Source organism: Emys orbicularis, chromosome 21 (assembly GCF_028017835.1).
Source record: "Emys orbicularis isolate rEmyOrb1 chromosome 21, rEmyOrb1.hap1, whole genome shotgun sequence".
Lineage (NCBI taxonomy): Eukaryota > Metazoa > Chordata > Testudines > Emydidae > Emys > Emys orbicularis.
In genome coordinates, this window is record NC_088703.1 from 12,116,493 (window position 1) to 12,134,602 (window position 18,110).

Genomic DNA, 18,110 nt, shown 5'->3' on the forward strand with positions numbered 1-18,110 from the left:
TCCTGGAGAGTTGTGGTTATCCTTCCTCATGGAATTACATAAGAACCCTGGCCTGCCAGGATTCATAAACATAGTACTTTCAGATCTCCTAAAGAGAAGGGAGGAAATTACCACATTTGTTACTACCACTGTCAACATTGTAACTGTAATTTTTTTCTTCCCTTGCCGAGCAACTCCGGAAAGAAATTGGTGTGCACTCTTATGTTTTCACCTGAATTTTGTTCTTTACCAGAATGAGACTCATTTTAACTGTAAAAGCTGCATAACAAAAAGCTTGGAGACTTTGATTCTGGATATTATTTTCATCCTGATTGTGAAAATAAGTATGGAGTAAAACAAGGAAGCCATTGCTGCTTAGATGAGAAAATAACTTTGAAACATAAAATGCTGGTGTGTCTGCTTTAGACATGTGTATAAATTCTCATTAAATCCATGGGGTGATAATAAGGAGAGAGAGAGAAATCCACTTTGCCCCCAACCTTCTGTGACAAAGATCCTCCTCTACCTTGGTGGGTGCTGTGCTTTTTGGTAGATTTGCTCATCTCAGAGATTCATGGCAGCCCTCAGTTTGGCCACTTTTGCTAGTGGTTCAAACCTGCCATCCACTCAGCTAACCTCATCACTGGCCAGCATGGGGAAACGGAGAACAATCCCCACAGTCTCTGTGTCCCACCTAGTGGGTTGGAGACAGGCCAGATCCCTTTCCAATTTAGACCTTCCCTTCTGGTGTTTCTCACAGACCAGGTCAACTGCTCCTGTGTCCAATCGGGATTTGGGGGGATGGAGGGAACCCGGGCCCACCCTCTACACCGGGTTCCAGCCCAGGGCCCTGTGGATAACAGCTGTCTACAATGTTCCCTGTATCAGCTGTGTGACAACAACTCCTCCCTGGGCTACTTCCCCATGGCCTTCCCCAGCACCTTCTTTATCCTCACTGCAGGATCTTCCTCCTGAAGCCTGATCACGCTTGAACTCTTCACTCCTCCAGCAGCACACCTTCTAACTGATGGGAGGTCCTTTTTTAAACCAGGTGTCCTGATTAGCCTGCCTGCCATAATTGATTCTAGAAAGTTCTTAATTGGCTCCAGGTGTCTTGATTAGCTTGCCTGTCTTAATTGGTTCTAGCAGGTTCCTGATTGCTCTAGGGCAGCCCCTGCTCTGGTCACTTAGGGAACAGAAAATTGTTCATCCAGTGGCCAGTATATTTGCTTTCTACCAGACTCCTGTACCCCACTGGTCTGGGTCTGTCACACTTCTTATTCAATAATGGTGGGATTTTGAAACAGTCTGCATAAATTAGGAGTACAAATCCCCTTGAACGTGTGTGCTTCCCAGGCATGTGTTTTAGAAAATCCTACTTTTTGGCTTTAGGCTACTAATTGTAATGTTAAGGTTGATACTGGTCTGTGTATGAACTTTCCTTCCCTCCATCTCTCAGGAGACACATTTCTAATTTTCATGTCTACACGGAAAATAGATTGAGTGATCAAATTTAGTAGCTAGATGTGGTCCATGCCAATGCATTTTCAAAGGTGTTAAATCCTGTCTATGCTTGATACACAGCTGTGTTTTAAAACACGTTAGATCACCAAATTTGATTAATATGTTTTAAAACACTATACATGAAATTCTGGTCCTCTTGTTGTTACCCAGGATTTTCAGAATCTCCAACTGTGGTAACTTAACTATTTCACTCTAGGCGGGGTGGGCAGGAATAAATCAATGGGAACACAGCAGTTCCATCAGAAGTTTGTTAGATATAAGCACACACAGACATATGCAATAGGTATAGAATATCTCAGATATTTACCTAAGATCTGGAATGGTATTGAGTAATTAACAGCAGGTTTGCAGTGGCCAGTTGCTCACCTGCTGGGGAGAAAAGGTGTCAGGAAAAAAATCTCTCTCAAGATGGCTTCAGAGGACTGCTCGAAAGTACACTCTATTATGATTTTTTATAACTAACTTCTATAAAATACATAGATCATAATGACCGCTACTGGATCATCCCTTTTCCTAACTTTCAGTAAACTTCTACTATCAGAGGAGCCCAGACTCAAGGTCTGCCAACCACCAAGGTTTTCAGTCTCACTTGCTTACTTTTCTTCCCCTCCTCCCATTCTGATTAGCAAAAACTGCCAACTAGTTTTGACCTTGCTTCTGAAAGCCTGTTTTCCAATTAACCCTTACCTATGTGGTGTTCTATTTTCTTAATACATGGTGGCTGAATGCACATAATATGGTTGCAATTGGCTTGATCACATTCTAGGGAACATACATCCCTCAAATCCAGGGTAACATTGTGAGTGTTGCCATTTATTTCAATGGAACCAGGATTTCACCTCACCCATTTCCTTCATCTAAGCAGGAAGTTACTGAGCAGTTTATGACTCAGTCTGGAATAAACTGCATGCTTAGTACTCCCAGTAAAGTCCTTGTGATTGCTGAATGTTCATACCTCATAAATCAAGCAGGCTGTTATAATTGCATACTTTTACTATTAATTAGCAGCTAATTTCTTTATTTGTTTAATCTAGTCACTCTCTCCCTCTCAACACTTATGCAGTGCTCACCACTAGGGTTCTGGTTATCTTACGCTTTCTAAAAGTCACCACAATAAAATCTCCTTTTTCTCTCTCTTTCCTCTAACACCAATGTTGGAACAGTCTTACTCTTAATGTAAGATTTGGTTTTGCTGTTCTGTTATAGCAGGAAAGCTAAATCAGAGGAACAGGTTTATATTTTTCAGCTGAAGAATGAGAGTCGTGGGGATTGTTTAAATTAGTAGAGTTTGGCTGTCACCCTGCTTCCACTGAAGTTAAGAAGTTAGCATGTAAAACCATGGGGACGTGATGTGACTCTATGGGTGTGTGTTTGGTGGGGTGTCTGCACATGCACGTGCATGCCCTTGTGTACTGACAAAAAAAAATCTATGTACCGTTAACGATTGACAAATGTTTTCTCTTTACTTGTCCTTATTTAGAAGAGTAAAAACTTCAGAAACCAGTAAGATTTCCTACATACCTTCTCCCATATAATCCAGGGTTCACTCTCAGTCAACCATATTGACAGAAAAGAGAGGAAAGAGTACTTGGTTATTTCAGGCCCCAATTGCAGAGAGCTGTGACTGAAGAAGAGGAAACTTTAAATACGTGTTTTGTTTTTTAATGTCAATTCCAGTTGAATTAGAAATGTTTCTGACTTACTAGTTTTCAAAGCATCTTATGTTATTTTGCTGTTAATTGTAGAAAAGGGCTTAGTATTCACAGACACAAACACACTCAAAACAGATTTGTCAGCATCACTAATACATGGGATTAACATGGTCTAGTACAGAACAACATCCACATTTCAGTAATACTAAAGGATCTGGGAAAATTCCAGTTTATGTTGGGAATCTCCAGAGTGGAAGGGGGTTCTCTATGTGTTCTATGATATTGCAGTGTCTTTTGAAAGATTGAGGTTCTTGGGTAATGACTGCTACTGTTTCCATTGACTTCACTGGGAATTGGATTGAGCCTTTTTCTCTGACCAAAGCAGGTTCATTTGCTGTTTTTCCCCCTTTTCTCTCTCATTTCTTTTACTGAGAAGACTTTGACAATTCACCTGTGTATCTACATTATTTTCTAGATGTTCTAAATGTTCTTAATAGCCCTCAGGTCAACTTTTCGAAGGTTTTCAATTTTGTACAGCAGCTGCCCTCGCTGTTCAGTTTTGCTCTGGAAGAGGAGGTTGATTTGGACTATTGCTAGTTATGAACTTCTAAAAATCATATACCGAGTTTGTGGAGCAAGTTATTCAGCTAAACATTCCAGTTCAGTATTGGAATGACGCACATGCAACTATCATAATCTTGCATTACCTTCCCAGTTGTTAGGGGGCTTATTCCTTCACCCTCTCACTTCCCTGGTCCTTCTCGCATGAACAGAGAGCAACAATACCCGAAGTCCGAAGGCGCAAACAATTCGATGCTTATTGGGGTGAACTTCCAGCAAGCATAATTCCAGTTTCCTTCCTCAGTGTCCCCCTTCCCAGCTCTGACACCACAGAGCCTTGCTTGTCTCCCTGTTCCCATTCCCTGTTCCCATTCCCCTCCCTTAGCAAAACATGATTCCAGTTCTCCCACCCTCACCCCATTCCCATTCCCCCCTTACTTCCTGATTGACTGCAGACTATATAGTGAAACTTGAATTCTGCTTCGCTATACCTTAACCAATCATTTTACTCAGATTTAACTAACCAATCCTAACACATTGTAACATGGTTATCTAATCAATTTTATCACACCACCTTAATTGGTTTACACCCAACAAAATTAATTATACAGCAGACAAACAATCACAGAACCAGACAGATTATATAGACAAACAATAGGGAAGTGGAGACTACAGTGATAGAACAATACAGAAATGAGTATTTCACATCCCAGCTATTGATCAGTGAGTTCTTGCCAGACAGGATGCTATCACACTAAATTTCCTTTTACATCTTCTAGGTTCTTCCCTTTCTCTGGAGGTGATAGGAATATCAAGACAGGATTGTATTCCTAACAGTCCAATAGAAAGTGATCAGGAACAGTCAGCATGGATTCACCAAGGGGAAGTCGTGGATGGGGGAAAGCAGTGGATGTGTTATTCCTTGACTTTAGCAAAGCTTTTGATACGGTCTCCCACAGTATTCTTGCCGTCAAGTTAAAGAAGTATGGGCTGGATGAATGGACTGTAAGGTGGATAGAAAGCTGGCTAGATCGTCGGGCTCAACGGGTAGTGAACAATGGCTCCATGTCTAGTTGGCAGCCGGTTTCAAGCGGAGTGCCCCAAGGGTCAGTCCTGGGGCCGGTTTTGTTTAATATCTTTATTAATGATCTGGAGGATGGTTTGGACTGCACTCTCAGCAAGTTTGCAGATGACACTAAACTGGGAGGCGTGGTAGATACACTAGAGGGTAGGGATAGGATACAGAGGGACCTAGACAAATTAGAGGATTGGGCCAAAAAAAACCTGATGAGGTTCAACAAGGACAAGTGCAGAGTCCTGCACTTAGGACGGAAGAATCCCATGCACTGCTACAGACTAGGGACCGAATGGCTAGGCAGCAGTTCTGCAGAAAAGGACCTAGGGGTCACAGTGGACGAGAAGCTGGATATGAGTCAACAGTGTGCTCTTGTTGCCAAGAAGGCTAATGGCATTTTGGGCTGTACAAGTAGGGGCATTGCCAGCAGATCGAGAAACGTGATCGTTCCCCTTTATTCGACATTGGTGAGGCCTCATCTGGAGTACTGTGTCCAGTTTTGGGCCCCACACTACAAGAAGGATGTGGAAAAATTGGAAAGCGTCCAGTGGAGGGCAACAAAAATGATTAGGAGTCTGGAGCACATGACTTATGAGGAGAGGCTGAGGGAACTGGGCTTGGTTAGTCTTCAGAAGAGAAGAATGAGGTGGGATTTGATAGCTGCTTTCAACTACCTGAGGGGGGGTTCCAAAGACGATGGAGCTCAGCTGTTCTCAGTGGTGGCAGATGACAGAACAAGGAGCAATGGTCTCAAGTTGCAGTGTGGGAGGTCTAGGTTGGATATTAGGAAACATTATTTCACTAGGAGGGTGGTGAAACACTGGAATGTGTTACCTAGGGAGGTGGTGGAATCTCCTTCCTTGGAGGTTTTTAAGGCCTGGCTTGACAAAGCCCTGGCTGGGATGATTTAGTTGGGAATTGGTCCTGCTTTGAGCAGGGGGTTGGACTAGATGACCCTCTGAGGTCCCTTCCAACCCTGATATTCTATGATTCTGTGAATAGCACCTTATTTCAATGTGATTAGTTTGGAATGTAAGGATATGACCATACACTTCCCAGTTTATGGCTGGCCTCTGCTGCTTAGCCAAAAGCCTTAGCCTAAGAACAAGGCCTCAGACTGTCACAGTAAGAGAAGGCCCTTACACAGACAGACAGTGATTTTGATTCTCTCTTTTATACACCTCTATAACTAGGTAAGTGATAAGAATACACCTAAATTCTTAAAGTATAGGCTTTTGCAGACAGGCCTGAATATCTATATCCTAACACCAGTCACTAAAACTGTTCCAGACAGGCCTTCATGCTACCGTACTAGATATGGTCTAACTACAGAGCTCCCGTTTTAGCGAGGTACACACCAGATGTGGTCATCATAAGATCCTTTAATGTTCTGCCAGGTATTGGGGAAGTTAGCTTAAATAAGTTGATTTACTTACAGTGCCATCTAGTCGCTGAACAGTACATCTCCCTGTTAAAGTTCAACATTCCTGCCATTTACAGAAATTACTCTCTCGCTATTCCATTACAAGGCATGGAAATTCAGGTTCTAGTAAAAATCATCTTCTTCCTTTGACTGTTTCACCCATTAAAATGCCTGCAGCTCATAGGAAAGTGTGCTGGAGTGGGAATCAAGAGACCCACCTGAGGAAATAGTGTCAACTTGAAATCTATATAGACCCATAAATCATGACTGGCACCCAATTTACAGTTGTGTTCCTGAATCTGTCACAGAGTACAGCTGCTTAGAAGTCACTAATTACATCAATATAAAACAGGACTATGTGAGAGACGAATTAGACCTAACTGCTGTTATTTAGATAGCTAAATCATAGTATTAATATTAATATAAATAATAGTAATAATATTGATTAATTTAAACTCTAGATGAGTAAATTATGACTAAACTATTTAATTGGAAGGGCTTAATTCTCCTTATTTTGGGGTAGTGGCTGACATTACAGGAGTAAAAAAAATATGCCTAAAACTTATTCTAATGCATTCAGTATGATCTTATACTTCTATAATCTTATACCCGAGTCTTGCAAGTGGGTCTGTGAAGGTGGACACTTTTGTCTACACAAATCCCCACTGATGTCAGTCAAACATCTGCACATGTGCATTTACAGGACTGGGGACTTATCAAGAACCACAACAAAAAATGAAATAGTGATAGACACAAGGAGCTCGGTCTATTTGGCTTAACAAAGCAAAGGTTAAGAGGTGACTTGATTTTCTATAAGTAGCTACATGGAAAATAAATATTTAATAATGGGCTCTTCAATCTAGCAGAGCAAGGTGTAACATGATCCAATGGCTGGAAGTTGAAGGTAGGAAAATTCAGGCTGGAAATAAGGTATATATTTTTACACTGAGGGTAATATTTTTACACTGAGGGTAATGAACCATTGCAACAATTTACCAAGGGTGATGAGAGATTCTCAAGCACTGACAATTTTTAAATGGAGATTGGATGTTTTTCTAAATGATCTGCTCTATGAATTATTTCTGGGAATTTATATGGCCTTTGTTGTTATACAGGTGTCTTCTGGCTTTAGATTCTATTAATCTATTAATTTTTAAAAGATGGATTCTTCTTTGAGTGATTGCACATGTTGATTCTACTGTATGTGTGTGTGTGCACCTCGTGCAGAGATGCTGAAGATTTTTTTCCCTTAGTGGTACCTGTCAGGGTGGCTTGAGCACCCTCTGTTACTATGTGCTACTGTGTGCGAGTATAAGAGGCCAGAGCCACCTTGGACCTCCTCAGTTCCTTCTTACTGCCAGTGATGGTTCATGGAGCGATTTCACACATGTTTATTCCAGTGCCTTCCTCACTCATTGTAAATAATTGTGCTTAATTATTGTTTGTTGTTAGGTAGTTTCTTATAAAACTTAGTGTTAGGTTTCTGTTTTTCTTTGTCTTTTCTTCTTTTTTTCTCCTTTGGAACAATTTCTTTTGTTTCAGTATTGAGTTTGAATTCAATGGGAGAGGTAGAGAATGCTCTGTCAACAGAATCAGCAGAGTTGAGTACCAGTATTGAAGGGACCACACCAGTGCTATAAGGACAAGACAAGCATGATCCTTTTTTATTTTGGATATGACTCTGGGGAGCAAAGGAAAAGGAGGGAAGGCACAAAGAAGCGATTGCTTGCAATCCTTAAATAATTTGTCCTAGAATTTAGCAATGTTCCCCAGCTCACGTAGCCATATTGACTCAGGAGTGCCTACTGGATTGTGATCCTGAGTTGCAGGCCCCCGAAGGAATAACATTTATGATCGAACAGGTCTACTCTTTGAGTCTTTGTTCTTAGATGTGAAGGCTTGTTGTAAGAACAGTAGGACAATGGAACAGGCTGCCTCTTGAGGTTGTGGAAGCTCCCTCATTGGAGGTTTTTCAAAAAGGAGCTGGGTAGCCATCTGTCTTGGATAGTTTAGACAACAAATTCTGCATTTTGGCAGGGGGTTAGACTAGATGACCCTTGCAGTCCTTTTTAACCCTATGGTTCTATGATTCAATGACATATGCAACACATCCCAAAGAACAACAATTAGGGAAAAGTGGAAAACCATTTCTTACATCACTTTGTTACCATGTATATGATATCTTTCCAAATTCTTTCTTTGAAAAGAGAGGAGTCATTCTTTGGGCCTGACCCTGTGAGAGACTGAGTGTCCTCGACTCCCACTTAATTCAGTGAGAATTGATGGGAGAGCTGACAATTTACTGACACCTATGAAATTAGAGTAATAGTCCTTTCATTTTCCCACCCTGTGTCTGCCTTGTTTATGGAAACTGGGAGCTCTAGGGCCAAAGACTTCCTCTTACTATCTGTATGGAGAGCATCTTGAACAGCAGGGCGTTGATTGCATGGTTCTAGATGTTAGTGTTATACAAATAAACAATAATAATACTCAGTGACTGTCTTTTCCTCTTTAGTTTAAAATGCTTAAAGACTACATTTGTTAGGTCTGCAGAGTTTGTAATCTTCTTCCACCAAAAGTATCTGGTTCATGAAGCTTAGAAAACATGTCATGTATTTCTGAGGCTTCTAAGTATCTCAAATTTCCGGTTGAAAAGCAATTTTTTAAAAGAATGTATATGCTGTAGTTTGTTTGGGCTTGGATCCAGGATCTTTGTCCAGGTTATTATCATGATGAGACCATTTTCAATATATGGATCTATCTCAGGGTTCAGATTTGAAAAAACACCTGTTTTGGTTCAGTCACAACTCTAATACTAATTCTAATTTATAATGGAATCCTCACTCTCCTATCACATCTATTTCTCTCAAAGATTTGAATAATTAGTAATATAATTACATAATTCAAAAGCTTTCTATAAAGTTTTACTATGATGTTTAAGAGTCAATAATTAAATGAAAATGTAAGTCCAGCGGAGGGCAACAAAAATAATCAGGGGGCTGGGGAACATGACTTACTAAGAGAGGCTGAGGAAACTGGGCTTGTTAGTCTGCAGAAGAGAAGAGTGAGAGGGGATTTGAGAGAGAGCAGCTGTGAGAGAGCAGCCTTCAACTACCTGAAGGGGGATTCCAAAGAGGATGGAGCTCGGCTGTTCTCAGTGGTGGCAGATGACAGAAAAAGGAGCAATGGTCTTAAGTTACAGTGGGGGAGGTGCAGGTTGGATATTAGGAAACACTATTTCATTAGGAGGATGGTGAAGCACTGGAATGGTTTACCTAGGGAGGTGGTGGAATCTCCATCCTTAAAGATTTTTAAGGCCCAGCATGACAAAGCCCTGGCTGGGATGATTTACTTGGGGTTGGTCCTGCTTTGAGCAGGGGGTTGGACTAGATGACCTCCTGAGGTCTCTTCCAACCCTAATCTTCTATGATTCTATACAAGTGACACAAAACTGCAATTACCTTTTGTAGAAAAACAATGTGGATTTAGTTGGGGATTGATCCTGCTTTGAGCAGGGGATTGAACTAGATGACCTCCTGAGGTCCCTTCCAACCCTGATATTCTATGACTGTGCTTTAAAAATACATATATACATATACATATACATTGTTTTTTTTGTCTTAGCAGGGACAGCTGATCCAGCCAAGGGTATGTTTCTATTGATTCCTACATATACCAGAAGAATGGGTTTGTTTTATTACTTGCTTAGGAAAGCTAAATCCTCTAGAAGTTAGGGAAGCTAAAACCAGTAGGGTTTCTCAAAGACCAGAAGGGGTCAAACACTGGGCAAGGGAAGGAATGTCTTGGGTTGTTTTTTATTTTAGAATAATACTGTCTATTATTTTCTACCTATATAAAAAAATTCCAGAATTGTCGCTCTGCCTGTGTATCACTCTGGAAGCCTAGAATATCTGTTGAGTCAGTGTAATGTGATAGGAACAGCTACATGTATGGTTGAGAGAGCTCTTTTTCTTCACAATATCACCAGGTTCAATCTTCACTGGGATCATGATCTGTTTCCATCCAGTTTTTAAATTCTCAGCCATTGAATTACCTCTGTGTGATAGCAACAGCATGGGTTTCCAACTAGTTCATTCATATATATATACCCTTGGCTGGATCAGCTGTCCCTGCTATATATATATCATAGAATCATAGAATATCAGGGTTGGAAGGGACCTCAGGAGGTCATCTAGTCCAACCCCCTGCTCAAAGCAGGACCAATTCCCAACTAAATCATCCCAGCCAGGGCTTTGTCAAGCCTGACCTTAAAAACCTCTAAGGAAGGAGATTCCACCACCTCCCTAGGTAACCCATTCCAGTGCTTCACCACCCTCCTAGTGAAAAAGTTTTTCCTAATATCCAACCAAATATACACACACACACACACGCGCACATTAATATACATATATATATATATACACACACACACATTAATATACACACACACACACATTATATATATATATATATATATATATATACATACATACATACACACACATTAATATATACACACACACACACACTATATACACACACTATATATATATATATACACACACACATTATATACACACACACACATACACACACACACACACACACACACACACTATATATATGCTCTTTGCAAAAATTACAAAACTATTTGACATTTTTGTGGGATTGTATATGTTCAAAGCACTATACAGACATTAACTACTTAACCTTCTCAGTTCTCCTGTGATACAGGCAGTCAAGTATTATCATCCCAATTAATCAAAGAAAGACACAAAGAAAGCCAATTAAAGCTTTTGCAATGCCCCACCATAGTAGGAACAGCCATGTGCAGTCATTTTTTTAAATGTACACCTGCATAACAGAGACTAAAAACAAAGTGTTACTCAGATTTATTTTCTTTACTCATGTGACTAAGCTGTTGTACTACTACAAGGACTACTCACATAATAGAGTGTGTAACCTGACATTGTATATTGCTGCCACTAAGTAACCTCAGGATTGGAAAATTGAAAATTCCCTATGCACAAACTCAAAATATGGTGAATGAGACCTCTTTGCTGCCACCTAGCCTGTGCAGGAACAACAGGCCCATAACGTTGAACTGCTGCTTCTCCTGCATAAGACGGGCAGCAGGGATGCTGTACAGGGGACTCCACAACCCTGCCTGCTGTAGAGCACTTTTGTGTTGCAGTTCCCTCCACAAGAATGAGGAATGGGCAGTTTGGATTTGGAGCTGGTCAGTCTGTCTACAAACTGCATAGATACTCTGGCTAAACTGAGCTCATGTGAGGTATGCAACATGCCACTACCGCAGCCCAGAACTCACTGCCAAAAAATACAATTGAGGGGGAAAAGCTTAGTTGGTTTCTAGGAAAGGATTATATCTATACATGAATAAAAATATTTCTCAAACAGTGATTCCTGGGGCTGTTGCTGTTGGACTGACCACATGGTGTTGAGTCTCCTCTTTGTTTCCACATGCTAAATTCCATTGAAGACAGCTAAAACTATACTAAATTACATCCCTAAAATTGATTTTCCATGTAAGCAATTACTGTTATTTTCACATGGATGTTATTTGATTGCTGTTGGATGGAGAGGTGTCTATGGGAGAATATCTGCACTATGAAAAAGTTTTGGAACCACTGATCAATATGTATATCCACTGTTACATTAGATAAGATAAAAGTATACACAGATTATACACCTTTTTGCTTCAGGGCAAAAGCTAATTGCTAACTGATAAAGTTGGGAAGAAAATTTTGTTATGGACATGTTTATTCCATAGCTGCTTCCTACAGGGTTTCTTTCTTAAACTTTAAACATCTGGTGTGGGCCACGGGATGGAACTCATGTCTGATCTGGTCTGTCAATTCCTGTGTTCCTATCAAATGCTGGTGATAGAATTTTAAAAAGGCAACCAGGATACTTAATCCATGGCTAGATGAAGGTCATAAAACATACATAAAAGAACTGTCTGAAGTTACAAGTTGAGTGAACCCGTGATATCAAGATATTACTGAAGTATCTCACACAACACTTCTTCTCAACCATCTCTTAAAGTACTAGGTTACAGACACTGTGACAAATGGAAAATTCATTTACTTTCAATAAATGGTTCTGAAGCAGTGGCCTTACAACCATATGTTTGAGGGTCTAACTCACAGGTGGTTGGCCACAGCTCCCTTCAATTTATCTCAGTTAATGACAATGCAGAGAAAGGCACCAGAGACAACTGAAGGTTTGAAACATGAAGCTGGATCTGAATTTATTTGCTGTCCCCTTTCTCTATAATTGCCAACACTAAAACCTCAGATCTTGAGCTCCTCCTTCCTACCCCTAACTGAATTTCTGGGGCATTGAGATTGGGATCTGTATTATGTGACTGGGACCCACTGCTATATGAAATATATCTACAAAGAAAAAACATCAGTGGCAAACCTGGAGCAAACAGTTAGCTGTTATTGCCATCTTTTCCAAACTTAATTCAGGCTGGCTTTCATCAGAGCCAGGGTTGTATGTGGAAGACACAAGACACATCCCTAATGAATAAATCCCCACCTAAGGAGGGGATTACATAAAATGATTGATCTCCATTTTGTGTTGACTTCTACAAACAAACTCAGCTTCCTTCTGAGAGAGAAAGGAACAGTGAGAGAAAGGACAGATAGAAGGAAAACAGATATTAATTGCTAAGGTTTATTATTAATTGCAGTGTGCCCTTGTTGCCCAGAAGGCTAATGGCATATTGGGCTGCATTAGTAGAAGCATTGCCAGCAGGTTGAGGGAAGTGATTATTCCCCTCTATTTGGCACTCGTGAGGCCACATCTGGAGTATTGTGTCCAGTTTTGGTCCCCCCACAACAGAAAGGACGTGGACAAATTGGAGAGAGTCCAGCGGAGGGCAACAAAAATGATCAGGGGGGTGGGGCACGTGACTTATGAGGAGAGGCTGAGGAAACTGGGCTTGTTTAGTCTGTAGAAGACAAGAGTGGGGGTGATTTTATAGCGGCCTTCAACTACCTGAAGGGGGGTTCAAAGGGGATGGAGCTCAAGCTGTTCTCAGTGGTGGCAGATGACAGAACAAGGAGCAACGGTCTCAAGTTGCAGTGGGGGACGACTAGGTTGGATATTAGGAAACATTATTTCACTAGGAGGGTGGTGAAGCACTGGAATGGGTTACCTAGAGGTCGTGGAATCTCCATCCTTAGAAGTTTTTAAGGCCCAGCTTGACAGAGCCCTGGCTGGTATAATTTAGTTGGTGTTGGTCCTGCTTTGAGCAGGAGGTTGGACTAGATGACCTCCTGAGATCTCTTCCAAACCTAATTGTCTATGATTCTAATGTAATTTCTGACCAATCTGCCATCTCACAAATTAGGAAGATAAGGAAAGAAAACTATTAAACCCTGCCTTGTTAGAGTTCTCTAGAATCTAGAATAATTAAACATATTAGTTCTTCTGGTTTTGAAAAGTAAATAATGGGTATGCTAAAACCATTCTGGTCATTTCTTTATACTGCAGACAGTGAGACCAGGAAAAAAATTATAAGTGTAAAAAGTATAAAACTCTTCAGTGTATCTGGAGTATGTTATTTTGTTAAGTGGCTCCTGGAATATTGACACAATCTATAAGGAATGGCCACAACATTAATTTTCCTATAAGTTTTGTCTCCTGAGTTTCATAGTTAATACTCAGATTTCAACCGTATTGAAAAATGTAGGCATAAAACACACAAGGTCATATTTTTAAAAGTAATGAGGTGTTGCAAATCCATTGTTTGTTCTGAAGGATCCATGCTGCAGCAGCATGTTTGCCACATATGCAGGGAGTTCAGGGAGTTCTCAAATTCTTGCCTTTCCCAGCTTCATTGACTGGTGTGGAGAAGTCTTTGGCCCACCATACTGTATTCACTTTTGAACAACTACAGGGGTGCTAAACATGAGCAGGGACTATGCTCTCCATGGAGAATGTGAATAGTCCTGGTTAGAGATGCCTTCTGTGTCTAAGTAGGAAGGCATTTAGCGGAGAACAGCTGTTACATACTTTCTCTATTTTTTGAAGAAAAGAACAATTCTGTTTCAACTAATTCTCTGTGCATCTCCACTGACTTTCATCAGAGCCATTTGTGCTTATTCAAGAGAGAGTTTGGCCTCTTTTCTGAATTCTCAAATATTGATTTTCAGAAACACTCCAGGGAAAAGATTGTAAGTATTTATGGGGCTGTCTCATAGTTTCACATAAATGAAATAAATAAAATAAGGGAAAATATCATAATGGCAAATATATATATATATTTATTTCTTGAACTTTGCCTTCTTCCTTCCTTCTCCCTCAGCTCACATATGTCTTCTACTGCCTAGGGATCCAATTTTTTTTATTTGCCATTGGTACTTGCCAGCTTCAGACTGGGGCATCATTTTCAGACCGTCTGAGCATTCATGACTCCAGATTAATACAACAGGAGATACAGGTTCTCTGAATACAAAAGGTCTCATATTACACACTGACAATCAGTAGCAACTACTGAAAATTTAATTCCTAGATGGTGTAGCGGAGTGGACTCACCCCTGCTGCTGGTCGAGACGACCAGCAGGAGGGGAGGCACCCCTCCTGCTGGTCGTCTCGGGAATTAGCTCTTCCAGCATCCTGGAGCACCCCCTGGAGGCTGGTGATCCGCCTTGCCACTGCTTGCCCCCCCATGTCCCTTCCGGACCCGGTGCCCTGTTGTCTGGGGTGCTGCTCCCTGGCAATACATCCCTCAATTCTGGGTCTCCCCCTCCCCGGGGAACCCCCACCCACTATCCCCACTTCACCTCAGTCTTGGCTACTGTCCAATCTCCATCTAGCCCCCGTTCACTGGGGCAGACTGCAGTATCAGCCACTCATCACAGGCAAAGGGGTTCAGACCTGCTGCCTCTACCTACCCATGGGCTGCCCCCTTCAACCCTACACCTACTAGGCTTTGCCAGGCCCGCAGCCTGGGGCTTTCCTAGGCCAGAGCTCCCAGCTCCTCTGGCCCTTCCCCAGCCCTGCTCCCAATCTAGTTGTCTGGTAAAGCTCCCTGCAGCCAGGCCCTTCTCTCTCTGAACACAGAGAGACTCCTGAGGGCCTGGCTCCCAGCCTTTTTATACAGGCCAGCTGGGCTCTGATTGGGGCGTGGCCCAGCTGCAGCTGCTTCCCCAATCAGCCCAGTTTTTAGAGCTGCAGCCCTCTGCAGGGCTGCTTTTAACCCCTGCAGCCCTCTTTCAGGGCTGGTTTCAAGCCCTCCAGGGCAGGAGCGGGTGTCCACCCGGCTACAGATGGGCAAGGCGGCTCCTTCATGCGGCCGTGAGCACGGGCGTGTACTTGGCGCGGTTTACCCCTGTCCCAGACACCTGTCCTTTCTGCGGCGTGAGGGAGACCCTGGCTCACGTTTACTTGGAGTGGGCCAGGTTGCAGCCCCTTCACCGGCTCCTCACCAATATTCTGTTGCGGTTTTGGCTGCACTTTTCCCCTCACCTTCTCATTTACGCACTCCCCATCCGTGGCCCCACAAAGTCGCGGGACCTCCTGGTCAACTTCCTCTTGGCCCTGGCTAAACAGGCCATCTATAAAACCAGGGAGAGGAGGTTGGCCGATGGAGGCTCCTGTGACTGTGGGGCCTGTTTCCGATCCTCTGTCCGTTCACGTATCCGGGCAGAGTTCCTCTGGGCGGCGTCCACTGGCTCCCTTTACACCTTTGAGGAGCAGTGGGCGCTGTCCGGGGTTCTCTGCTCGGTGTCCCCGTCAGGTTCCCTTCTTTTGACCCTTTGACCGCACTCCTGTCCCTGTTTTTACATTAGTTGTCCCCCGTAATCATTTGAGTTTCAGGCCCTGTGGGTCCTCCTCTTAGGCTGGGGGGGATCCTTTAGCGGTGGGCGGGCTTATGCCCACCCACTTCCTGAAGCCCAATAGGTACAGATGGGCAACAGCAAAAAGGAGCTCATCTTAGACTCTGAATAAATTTTTCCACTGTATTTAATTATAATATTTCTGTTAATGTTTACTAACATTTTTTACCTTTTTTCTCACATTCCAAATATTTTCTTCATCATTTCCTTTTAATCTTTCTATCTATGTGCTATGTTCGCTTTCTCCCAATCTGTTTTAGTCTTCTCATTTCTCATCTTATGACACAATATAACAATGAATGGAGTATAAAAAATCTAGATATAATCTGTTTTAAGGCTATCTTTTCATTATTAAGATATTAGATATAGATACAGATATGGCTATCCCTCACACCCTAGGTCAAATATTTGGTGTACTTTGTCTTGTGTCATGTCTTAAGCACTTGCCTTAATTCTGGATATCATAGTGCTGCAGAGAAAGTTACATCAAGCTAAATTTGGGCTTTAAGCTTCTCACACCTAATTTTTAACTGCTCAGTAACTATATTCACACTCCATAGAAAAGGGGGTTAGTCATTTTCAGCTGAATTTGTAAACATGGCTGCTTTGATTCTAACCTTTTTTTCTTGTCCCATGGGTGATCTCCAGGAGACATTGAGTAAGTTGCAATTGATTTGTGAACAAATTCACTCACACAGAAGCAGACTTTGTGCTGAAATTAAGAACCATTAATGTATTCATCTCATTGTCCTTAAAAAAAATCATCCCTGATTCAGATGGTTCTCTCTTTAAATGTGTGGAAGAAAAACCCACACAACCCAGGAAGTGAATTAATGTAATTAGCTAATTATCTTTCTTGACAAAGCTCACTAAAAATTGAAGTGTGGGCATTATGGAGGAGGCAGTGGCTCAGGTTAGACGCCCAATTAAAATGCTGCCCAACCCCATTGGTATGTACTTGGTCAGAGGGCTCATTCACTCCCCTGGGCCACACAGCTGTTTTTAGGCACAACCTCGAGCAGACCTGTCATGTGTACATACACTGAAGCTGAAAATCACACCTCCCAGCTACTATGCAGATTTCAACAAATTCAGAAAAATAGTAGTCAAGGTCCCATGCAGAGACCAATTAGAAAGAAAAGGAGTCAAAGGAGGACTGGCAGTTGTTAAATGATGTAATACCAGAGGCACAATATCAAGCTATTCCGATTCAGAGAAGAGCCAAAGGAGACCAATGTGGCTGCACAAGGAGCTTTTTAGCTGTCTAAAAACTAAAAGGGATACACACAGGAAATGGAAGGAGGGGCAAGTCACCCAGGAAGTATACATGGGAATAGCACAAGTGAGTAGGGACAAGATCAGGAAAGCCAAGGCCAGGAATGAGTTATAGCTGGCAAGAAATGTTAGCAACAACAAGAAGGGGGTTTTCAAATACGTCAGCTAAAAAAGAAAATTCAGGGATGATATGAGTCCATTGCTCAATGAAGAAGGTGAGCTGGTAACAGAAAATTATAAGAAGGTGGCACTGTTCAACACCTACTTTGATTCAATTTTCACACACAAAAATGACATGTGACCTGGTGACTAGCGAAGTTACCATAGATAATAAAGGGGAAGGAATGCAGTTCAGGATAAGTAAAGAACACATCAGAGATATTCTGACTAATTTGAATGAATTCAAGTCAGCAGGGTCTGATGCTACTCACCCCAGGATGCTGAAGGAATTAGCTGAAGAAATCTCAAAGCCACTGGCAATAATATTTGTAAGTTCATGGATGACAGGAGAGGTCCCAGAAAACTGGAGAAGGGATAAGTTAGTGCCCATATTTAAAAAGGGAGGAAAGGAAGAGGTGGGTAACTATAGAACAGTAAGCCTGACATTGATACCTGGGAAGATATTAGAGCAATGTATAAAATATTTAATTTGCTAATACCTGGAGGATGAAGGAGTAATCACTAGCACTAAGCATGGATTTACTAAGAATAAATCATGCCAAACCAGTTTGATTTCTTCTTTGATGGGG

General features: G+C 41.8%; 1 protein-coding gene across 1 annotated transcript in view; it reads left to right on the forward strand.

Moving 5' to 3' along the window:
• The window catches only part of LOC135892894 (uncharacterized), a gene marked incomplete at its 5' end in the record, with an annotated part of 52,068 nt that overhangs the window by 17,518 nt on the left and 16,440 nt on the right, over positions 1-18,110 (forward strand).